We start from the raw sequence: 12,249 nt of genomic DNA on the forward strand, positions 1-12,249 counted from the left end.
ATAATAATAATATTTATGGGAAAATTTCAGCTGAAAATTTTGCCTATAAATATACTATTATAAACCCTATTTTTATTCTAACCCCAATTTTTAGAAAAACCTAATTCTCTCCTCCTCCTCCTTAACGTCGTTTTCTTGGTGGATACCGGTGGAGTGCTTCACGTTTGAGGAGCAGCTGCTAAGGATCTTCGATCGTTGCTTTTGGATCGCATATTAAAGGTTAGTAATCGATCCCTATGTTTTAATCACGATTTATATGCTTTTATTTGGATTTTATATGTGTAAAAGTGCTTTTACATGCTTCCGCTGCGATTAAAATCCAACAAAGTGATGGTCTTTGTGATGCTTGACAAAAGTCTAAACAAAGAAGAGTGTCTTTCAAAAGCAAAACATAATTCTCTATCTCTGAGCCATATCACATGCTGCACCTGGACCTTTTTGGACCAGTGAAAATAATGTCCATCAACAAGAAAAGGTACACACTTGTAATTGTTGATGATTTCACTAGATATACATGGGTTTATTTTCTACACAGGAAGGATGAAACTCCATAAATTCTTCTGGACCACATAAGACAAATTGAAAATGGATCTACTCACAAAGTGAAAATCCTGAGAAGTGATAATGGCACTGAATTCAAGAACTTAAAGATGGAGGAATTCTGCAAGTACAAAGGCATAGAGCAACAATTCTCAGCTCCTGGTACACCTCAGCAAAATGGTGTTGTTGAGAGGAAAAACAGAACCTTAATTGAAGTTGGCAGAACTCTGCTAGAAGAAGCAAAACTACCCACTTACTTCTGGACTGAAGCAGTAAACACAACATGTTATACTCTGAATGTCACTCTGATAAATAGACATGGTGTTACTCCTTATCAAATGTTAAAAGAAAAGAAGCCCAGTCTCAAACATTTTCATGTATTTGGATGTAAGTGCTTTATTTTGAGAACTCATACTGATTAGCTTAGAAAGTTTGAATCAAAGGCTGATGAAGGAATCTTTGTTGGATACTCACCATCAAAAGCTTACAGAGTGTTTAATCTAAGAACACACACACTGTAGTAGTCTCCATCAATGTATCTTTTGATGATAAGAAGATTCCTGGTTTTGAAGAAGACACACATGAAAGTTTAATCTTTGCAAATAAAAAAGCATTGTTGGAATCTGGATCAAACTCTAATGAACTGTCAAATCCTGACACTCCTTCAGATTCTGAAGATAATCATTGTGCTAATGAGCCTACACAAGTTGAGGGGGAGCAACAGCAAAGGTCAGCTGATGATACTAACACTGAAGAATCATCTCAAAGTTCTTCTCAATCCTATGCTGATTCAATATCAGAAGAACATGAGTCAAGTCCCAATAATTCAACAGGAAATAACTAAACAGATTTAGAGGGAGCCTCAAATGGATTTGATGAGACATACAATTCAGGGGGAGCATCTAGTTCCAGAAGGATACTTCCCAGTGCCATGAAATGGACTAAGGATCATACTCCTGATCTGATCATTGGAAATCCTGATGATGGTGTAAAGTCAAGAAGGCAACTCAGAATGAATGTTTATATCATAATCTACTTTCAAAAGAAGAGCCAAAGAAAGTAGAAGATGCACTCAAGGATGCAGATTGGGTCATGGCCATGTAAGAAGAATTGAATGAGTTTGAAAGAAATGAAGTGTGGAAGCTGGTGCCTAGACCTAAGAACAGGTCAATTGTGGGCACAAAGTGGGTCTTTAGAAATAAGACTGATTCTGATGGAACAATCATAAAAATAAGGCAAGATTGGTGGCAAAAGGATATTCTCAATAGGAAGGTATTGATTATGATGAGACATTTGCTCCTGTTGCTAGGTTGGAAGCAATCAGAATCTTCTTGGCATATGCTGCTCACAAAAAGTTCAAAGTCTTCCAGATGGATGTCAAGAGTGCATTTCTCAATGGAGAACTTGAAGAAGAAGTCTATGTTGAACAACCACCAGGATTTGTGGATCCTAAACATCCTGATTATGTTTACAGACTTGATAAAGCACTCTATGGACTGAAGCAAGCACCTAGAGTATGGTATGAAACCCTTGCTCAGTTTCTACTTGAAAGTGGATTCAAAAGAGGTACAATAGATAAAACCCTATTTTATCTGAATAAAGGTAAATATTTGCTTTTAGTTCAAATTTATGTTGATGATATCATTTTTGGATCAACTAATCAAACACTGTGTAATAAGTTTTCAAAGTTGATGCAATCAAGATATCAAATGAGTATGATGGGAGAAATGAGTTACTTCCTAGGATTGCATATTAAACAGACAGATAATGGCATATATATATGTAACGCTCCCAAATCCGGGGTCAGGAACCTGGGTCGTCACGCAATCCTTCAATCATGTGTAACTTGCATTAACTCGATAATCCAATAATTCCATATCACAGACCCCCAATCTCACACACTCACAAGTTATAGCCTTAGAAATAACGTACGATAAGTATCATCTGTTATTAAAATTCAAATGTAATTTACAGGATCTCAAACAATTATTCATAACCTCTACATGAAGTTACAATAATTAAGACTGATATCTTATACCTATCTGATACTATGGCACATCTGAGACAAGGCTGCCAGGGATTCTCCCCATGACTGTAAGCGACTAAGTCCACACCGGCATACTGGTTATCTGTTGTGTTGTGTCATTTAAAAGAAATCAAGAGTGAGCTATAATGCCCAGCATAATAATGTACAATGTGAAAATAACTGTACGATAAATTCACGTAAAATATCATATATGATAATTACGTTTTATTCAAAAATAATTTTTCTTGGTGACACACACATTCTCATGAAAACGATTCTTTAGTGGATTTTATTATCCTGCGAATACCTTAATGGTAAACCCATCACCTAGGCTTGGGTTACGGTATTGCATCACAATTCCAATTGGAAGAATAAGACATTTGTTGGAGCCACCGCATACTATGATCAGTCGTACTACGATAATAGTAACCTTTTCTACATGTAGATAGACGATTCCCTTTTATTATTGGTTATCACCCTGGCCGCATTCGAGCCTTTTCTGTGTCCATCCCTCTCAGGTACACACTTCGCATCTATCCCACTCAAGACACGGTTTTGCGCCCATCCCTCTCAAGTACGCATACTCCACATGTTCATCAGTATATAAAATGCTTTCTCATATGGTTGTAAATTGGTAGTCTCCCCAGTCCACGAAGTACTGGAGTCTACCCCTCCTTGTCCTTGTAAGAATCCCATCATATTTATGAAACTTATATTATTCCCCAAGCATATTGCTTGTTGATAGGTACACTTGGATATGTACGTATATATATGTACTTCCGAGAATTTTTGGAGGAAGTACTAAGGATGTGAGTTGACCGTTGTCAACATATTTGTTATATAAGGGGGAGTTTCTTTTGAAACTATTTTCAAAATATTTAAAAGAAGTCGAGATAATATTCTCCGACGTTCTGAAATTATTCGAATGATTTTCTAAAAATCAGAAAGTATTTTAAATTAGGCTTTATGATTTTTAAATCATAGATAAACCAATTAAATAACTAATGCTTAATAATTAGATATTAATCGTTGAATAATTAAACCTCGAATAATTATACTTTTTAAAAGAATATTTGAAATAATATTCCTCAACTAATTTATGTTTAAGTAATATAATAATCTTTAATATTTAATCGAGTCCGAAATAAATATTCACTGGAGAATACTTCTCCCATAATAAATGAATAGTAAATAGATATTTATTATTCGAACAATAAAGTATAGTTGAGGGAATACGATCTTTGGAAATCGTTTTAATAAAAGTTGGAGGTGTTTAGTATTTTGTAAGTGGATGTTGAGTCCTTTTTAAAATGGACTACTACGTACTTTTAATCGTCCTATAATATCACCGGGACGATTTTCGGATTTATATTTTATAACACAAAACTGATCGACTCTTGGTCTTACGACTTATACATCACGCTCTATTATAGCGTTAATATTCTAATACCTCAGGGTTTTTATAAGCTTACACCGACCGACTCTCGGTCTAAATATAACATTTCGAACTCGGTATGAACATATACTAGAAATTATCAACAATTGAGTTAATGAAATACATCTCAAACTTCGTAAAACAGTTTAAAGCAATCTCATGCATATATCACAGTTTTGTAAAATATTCACAACACAACAGTTCTTAAAAGGTAGGGTTTGAAAACTTGCCTGGGTATCTTGAGGTGGAGGATGCTCTAGGTTCCGCTCGGAAATCTATAATCATAACACAAGTCGCTTTGTTAGGTCCCGTTCTAATTTACGGATACCCGCACTTATGCGCTAATCATTTTGCACCCTCTCAACTGATATTACCCTTACTATTTCTTTAAGTCCTTATTCACATTATGTTCGCTTCCTTTTTCAAAGTATCTTAAGTCCATTTTCATTTTCGTCGTCGGCTCCGCTTATGGATTCTACGGTTTCTAATCGCGCGGTCTCGGCTCCGATATTTTTGTAAAATTGAAAAATCATTACTCTCACTTGAAATTTTTATGACAGTTAGGAAACTCAATATGCTACTCTTTGTAAAAATTTCCTGATTTATGAACATTTTTAAGTCGATCCTTTATATTTTCAAAGTTCGTGATTCGTAGCAGTTTTTGTCACGTAAATCACTTTTAGTAAAACGGTCATAACTTTTGATCCGTAAATCGGAATCAAGCGATTTAAGCGCCTAAAAGATCCTTATAAAATTTTATATAATCAACAAGGGTTATTTTTCAAGAAACTGCAGTTTAAATCTTCGGGACTTTCTGCAGAAACTTAAAGTTACGTTTTGTTCGTTTTAACGAGATTACGTTTACGATCGGAGTTTTGTTTACACCTTAAATCTTTATACTACAACCACCAATCAACATATCATCATCAACACACTAACTCCTCTCAAGAACATCATGTTCTTGAGGCAACAACAATCAACCTTAAATCTACTTAACTAAACATCAAGATCTTAGCAATATCTCCACTAAAACTAGGTTTACAACTACATACTAAAAGGATCTTGAAATTGAATCTTAAATAAAGTTGGGTCAAGGATTTTTACCTTTCTTGAAATCTTGAGATGTGTTCTTGATGATGGTGAAGTCTTGGGAGTGCTTGGTATGATTTTTGGAACCTAAAACCACCATTGAAATCAATAAACCAAAGAAGAGTTACTATTCATACTATTCATTCTCAACTTTCTTGATTTTATTTCACCCATCAAACCTTGATAAAAAGAGATCAAAGAATTATCTTACCTTAGTTTGGTTGTTCAGGAAGCTTTAGAATTAATGGGAGGATTTATCCATGGCTAGAACTTGAGGTTTTGAATTTGATTTCCTTGCCTTGATGAAGAAAGCCGAATGGAGCTTAATGAAGAAGGGGGATATAGTTTTTATGCTTGCTCCTAGGTTGCTTCTTGGAAATTATGTTGGTGATATCTTATATTGATTGATATTCTCCTAGTATAGAATCCTAGGTTTATTCTTGTTGCCAAATCCATGGACAAATCTAAGTAGCTTCCTAGTTTACAAGCTAAGCTACTTGTTTTAGCTTCCTTAGCACACTATTTGATTAGCCTTGGTTGATCATCCTATCTCTAGCTCACTATTTGATAAAGTAACCATGGTTAATTTCTTACCATGGTTAGTTAGTGCGTTACGTTTATTTAATCATTTACGCGTTCGCTCGGTCGCTTAAACATTTTCGTAATACTCCCTCGTAAATGGTTCGCGATGTAATTCCTTTCGTATTTATTCCTTATGCTTTGAATTATCATACTTGGATATAAATCCGTAAGGTTTTAATCTTTTAATTATATTTGGATTCCCGTAATCCTCGATGAGTCGTAAATATGGTCGTTTTTCAAAGTTCGTTTTCTTCGAAAACTAATAGCGTTTACATACACTCATTTGGTACGTATAATCATAATATCAATCCGAAACTCTTTTTCTCATGTACTACATAGTGTGGGCTCAAAAGTTTTTCCCGTCCGTCAGGGTTACTATTCATTAAATGTTTTACAAGGTCTCAAAAATTTAAGTTATTATATTTGTTGTGAATATGTTGTGCACTTGATGAGTACCTAAATAAAACATCTAAGTAGATTTTACTTAGTGAAATAATGTAGCACTCGACGGATAAGAATTATAGTTCCGACGGATAACTCATTTTAGTCCCGACGGATGAGTAACTTATTATCCATCTAGTGAGTAGCTTATGTAATAATGAGTTTGTAGCACAGTGTTGTATACACCTTTGTATAGAATCTGTAGTAGTATATAAGTCATGTTGACTTTAACTAGATATGCAGAATAGGTTGATTAACTGTACATAAGCAATGCCTTGTAATTCTGTATAAGTGAAATGAAGTCAAGTGCCAAAATAGCTATCAACGGATGCTTAACAAAGCTTCGACGGATGATCAAATGACTTTCAACGGATGTTTAAAATAGCAGTCGACGGATGATCAAGTAAGTCATCGACGGATGATCTGAAAGTCGACGGATGATAATATCAAGATTCAAACATCAGTTGAACAGTGAAAGCTGACACACAGCCGTCGAGATGGGTACAAACACACTGTGGAAGCCCATTAACTGGGTAATAGAGGACGAAAAGCAGCAAAGATCAAGACTGTTAGATTTTATATTTATTCAGTTCTTTTGACTTTGTAATCTTGGTAATATATAAACCAAGAGAGTAGCAAATAGAAAAACAACTAAGAGAGCTAAGAAACAAATATAGAGAAATCTTTGTAAGCACTATCTTTAGCATTTCCTGTGTTCTTAGTAGTTCTATTTTGTATAAGCAGCTGTGAGCATTTCTGCACACAGAGTTCTCTCGATATATTAAATATATCTCTGGTGGAATTGTTTAAATTCACCAGAAAGTTTTAAAGACTCTTGTTTTTAATTACTCTTGTTTTGATTCATTAAAGTTTATATTCCGCATTGTGCTAATCAAAACAAATATATCTATAATCGAGTTGAACATTTTTATCTTAAAGAAAAAGTTCAAGAATTCCATTCAACCCCCCTTCTGTAATTCTTGCTATATTGTTAAGGGACTAACAATTGGTATCAGAGCAAGCTCTTAATCTATAAAGAGTTTAAAGATCAAAACAATTCAGCAAGATGAACAAGAAAGATGTTGGAGTCAAGATTCCTTTTCTTGATAAAGATAATTACCATCATTTGAAGGTAAAAATGCATCTTCATATGTCTTCTCAAGATGAGGCATGTGTGGACTGCATAGAAAGAGGCCCTCATGTTCCAATGAGAGCTGCAACAGGAAATGAACCATCAGTTCCAAAGCCAAGGCATGAATGGTCTGATCCTGATCTTGAACAAGTCAGGAAAGTTAAAAAGGCCATGAACATTCTGTTCAATGGTGTTGATGCAGATATGTTTGATAACATCATCAATTGCAAGACTGCCAAGGAAGTTTGGGACACAATACAGATAATCTGTGATGGTACTGAGCAAGTAAGAGAAAATAAAATGCAGCTCCTGATTCAGCAATATGAGCATTTTCACAATGAAGAAAGTGAGTCACTCACTGACATTTATAGTAGATTCCAAAAGCTACTAAATGCTCTTAAATTGCATGGAAGAGTCTATCAGACTAAAGACTCCAATCTGAAATTTCTCAGATCTCTTCCAAAGGAATGAAAACCAATGACAGTCTCATTGAGAAACTCACAAGATTATAAGGAGTTTACTTTGGAGAGACTGTATGGCATTCTGAAGACCTATGAGCTTGAAATAGAGCAGGATGAAAGAATGGAGAGAGGAAAGAAGAAAGGAGGATCCATTGCACTAGTGGCTGAACTGGAAAAGGAGAAGGAAGTGAAGATGGAAGATGTGGAATCAACTTCAAAGGCCTGTGAAAGAAAGGGTAAAGGGCTAGCTGCAGAAAGTGAAGATTCTTTGAGTCAAGATGACATGGAGGACTTTGATGAGCACCTAGCATTCCTTTCAAGAAGATTTGCCAAGCTCAAGTTCAAGAAGAACTTTGGAGCTGCCAAGCCAAATAGAAACATGGTGGATAAATCAAAATTCAAGTGTTTCAAATGTGGCTTGGCAGGACATTTTGCAAATGAGTGTAGAAAGTCAGATTCCAGTAAGAAAAGATTTGAGTCTGTGGATTATAAGCAAAAATATTTTGATTTACTCAAATAGAAGGAAAGGGCTTTTATTACACAAGAGAATGACTGGGCAGCTGATGGTTTGGATGAAGATGAGGATGTCAGCTATGTCAATCTAGCCCTTATGGCCAAGTCGGATGAAACAGAGACAAGTTCCTCAAGCAATCAGGTAATTACTACAAACCTTGCACATTTATCTAAAGCTGAGTGTAATGATGCAATAAATGACATGTCTACAGAATTGTATCATTTGCGTGTTACACTTAAGTCCTCACTAAAGAAAATGCTAAAATCAAAGAAAACAACTTGTTTTTGAGTGAGAGGAATAATGTGCTTGAGTCTCAGTTTGTTGAGTTTGAGAAACTAAAAATTGAGTGTAGAATTGCTAAGGAGGAATTAACTGAGTCCTTAAAAAAGGAAGAAATTTTAAAGAAGCAGCTCGATCGTGAACAGGAGGTGATTAAAGCATGGAAAACATCCAGAGATGTTCATGCTCAAATCACCAAGGTTCAAGGAATTGAGTCCTTTTGTGATGAAGCCTGGAAAAAGAATAAGGAGAAACTAGAACCTATTTTGGTAGATGGATTGCTGACAGATGTAGACTCGACGGATGATGAGGACTATCCGTCGGATAACAAAATGTGTTATCCGTCGAATGATAAAAATCCTCACCCGTCGGCTGTGAGCAAACCCATTAGCAAAGCCAAATTAACCAAGCTAAATGAAAAGTATGGGTCTGTTTCCAAGAACTTTGTTTCAGGGGAGTCAAGTCAAGCCAAGAAAGGGAAGAAGGCTAATGTTGGTCACATGACTGTCAAACAGCTGAGTGACAGACTTGAGAAGATAGAGGTAAAAACAGAGACTAAAAGGAAAAACAATAGGAATGGTAAAGTAGGGATTAACAAACATAATAACTACACACCTGACAAATATGCTCCTAGAAAAATCTGTGTCAAATGTGGTAGTGTAAATCATTTGTCTGTTAATTGCAAATCTGCCATGCCTACTCCCATGTCTGTTCAGCCTCAATTCTCTAACATGAATGCCATGCCTCCTAATCCTGTTAATGCTATGCCTATACAGAACATGAATGCACAGTTTGCTAATATGCCATTTGCACATAATCCATATAATACTGCATACAATATGCCTCAAATGCCATTTAGCATGTCTTACTGGAATAACATGTTTGCACCAAGCATGCCATTTCCTGTTAGCCATAACATGCATAATTATTCTGTTGCATCTAGTGGTTTCAAAGGCCCAACCCAAATGACTAAGGAAGAATCTGAAATTCCTAAGTCAAATGAGTTAAGACCTAAGAAACAGAAGAAGAAAGCTAACAAGGCAGGACCCAAGGAAACTTGGGTACCAAAATCAACTTGATTTGATTTCGATGTGTGCAGGGAAACAGAAGGAATCTTTGGTACTTGGATAGTGGTTGTTCAAGACACATGACTGGTGATTCTACCCTGCTCACAGAGTTTGAAGAAAGAGCTGGCCCAAGTATCACTTTTGGAGATGACAACAAAGGTTATACTGTGGGATATGGCTTGATTTCAAAGGACAATGTCATCATTGAAGAAGTTGCCTTAGTGGATGGTCTCAAACACAATCTGTTGAGTATCAGCCAGCTTTGTGATAAAGGCAACTCAGTAACCTTCAACAAAGAAACCTGTGTTGTGATTAATAATCAAAACAACAAAGTGGTTCTCACTGGTGTGAGAAGAGGAAATGTGTATCTAGCTGACTTTAACTCAACTAAAGCAGAATCTGTAACTTGTCTTCTCAGTAAAGCAAGTCAAGATGAAAGTTGGCTATGGCACAAGAAGCTATCCCATTTGAACTTCAAGACCATGAATGAGCTGGTAAAGAAAGAGCTGGTTAGAGGCATTCCTCTGGTGGAGTTTACAAAGGATGAACTGTGTGATGCCTGCCAAAAGGGGAAGCAAATTAAAGCACCATTCAAGAAGAAACTTGATTCAGCAATTGAAGAACCTCTGCAACTGCTTCACATGGATTTGTTTGGACCAGTCAATGTATTGTCAATCTCAAAGAAAAGATTTTTCCTAGTAATTGTAGATGATTTCTCAAAGTTTTCTTGGACCTATTTCCTAAAGTCCAAAGATGAAGCTAGTGAAATCATCATCAATCATAAAAGACAAGTTAACAATCATCCTGATTTCAAAGTTAGAAGAATCAGGAGTGACAATGGAACTGAGTTCAAGAACTATGTCATGAGAGCATTCTGTGAGGAAAATGGGATCCTGCATGAGTTTTCAGCAGCAAGGACTCCACAACAGAATGGAGTAGTGGAAAGAAAGAATAGATCTCTTATTGAAGCTGCAAGGACAATGCTTGAAGAATCAAAATTACCAACATATTTCTGGACTGAAGCTGTTAACACTGCATGCTACACTCAGAACATCTCTCTGATTAATCAAGCAAAATGCAAGACACCTTATCAATTGTTCAAGAACAAGAAGCCAACTCTGAACTTTCTTCATGTCTTTGGCTGTAAATGCTATATTCTGAGAAATCAAACTGATCAAAATGGGAAGTTTGATGCTAAAGCAGATGAAGGAATTTTTGTTGGATATGCTATTGGTAAAGCATATAGAGTCTACAATCTAAGAACCAACATTGTTGTTGAATCTATACATGTTGTGTTTGATGATAAAAAGATTGAAGGACTAAAAGATGGAGATTACCATGAGAGCCTCAAATTCGACAATGTTGAGATGGTCAGTGATGAAAGTGATGATGAGAGTGATCAAGAAACAGTGTGTAAGGATAATGCAGACAAATTTACTACAAATGAAGCACAAAACTCAACATCTGTCGAGTTACATAATGCTTCATCCGTCGGAAGGCAATCTGTATTATCCGTCGGAAGACAACCTGCCTCATCCGTCGGTACTCAAAATTCACCATCCGTCGGGTTATCAAAAGGAGCAGAAAGTCAAGGCAGATCACCCATAGAAAGCACCCCAATCTCAAATCAAAGATCCACAAACTCAGGGGGAGTTTCTAGCAATCAAAACTCAATCACACATCAAGACAACATTGAGGTCTCTTCATCTAAGGCTAATCTACCTCAACCAAGAAAATGGACAAAAGATCACCCCTTTGAACTGATTATTGGTGATTTTTCTTCCAGAGTTCAAACCAGGAGAGCAACTCGAGAAGAATGTCTATAAAGCAGCTTCCTGTCTAAGGAAGAACCAAAGAAGGTAGAAGAAGCCTTATCAGACCCTGATTGGATTTTAGCTATGCAAGAGGAGCTAAACTAATTTGAAAGGAATAAAGTATGAAAGCTGGTACCCAAGCCTAAAGGAAAGAATCTAATAGACACCAAATGGGTATTCAGAAACAAGATGGATGAAAATGGCATAGTAGTAAGGAACAAAGCAAGATTGGTTGCTAAAGGCTATTGTCAGCAAGAAGGGATAGATTTTGATGAAACATTTGCTCCTGTTGCAAGACTTGAAGCCATCAGAATCTTCTTAGCCTATGCAGCCCATGCCAATTTCAAGGTCTATCAAATAGATGTCAAAAGTGCCTTTCTGAATGGAGATTTGGAGGAAGAAGTGTATGTAAGTCAACCTCCTGGCTTTGAAGATCCAAATTTCCCAGAGTATGTCTATTATCTACTGAAAGCACTTTATGGACTGAAGCAAGCACCTAGAGCCTGGTATGACACTTTATCAAAGTTCCTTTTGGAAAATCACTTCACAAGAGGTACTGTAGATAAAACTTTATTTTTCAGAAATGTGAATGGCTCTAGCATACTTGTTCAAATTTATGTAGATGATATTATTTTTGGCTCTACAGATGAGAAACTTTGTAAAAAGTTTGCCAAACTGATGCAAAGCAAGTATGAAATGAGTATGATGGGAGAACTAACTTACTTTCTTGGTTTACAAGTTAAGCAAGTTAGTGATGGAATATTCATTAGTCAAACTAAATATATTTTTGATCTTTTAAAGAAGTTTGATCTAATGGATTGCACATCTGCAAAAACTCCCATGGCCACCGCAACTAAGCTTGAACTAAA

Source organism: Apium graveolens, chromosome 7 (genome assembly GCF_009905375.1).
Source record: "Apium graveolens cultivar Ventura chromosome 7, ASM990537v1, whole genome shotgun sequence".
Taxonomy (NCBI): Eukaryota; Viridiplantae; Streptophyta; class Magnoliopsida; order Apiales; family Apiaceae; genus Apium; species Apium graveolens.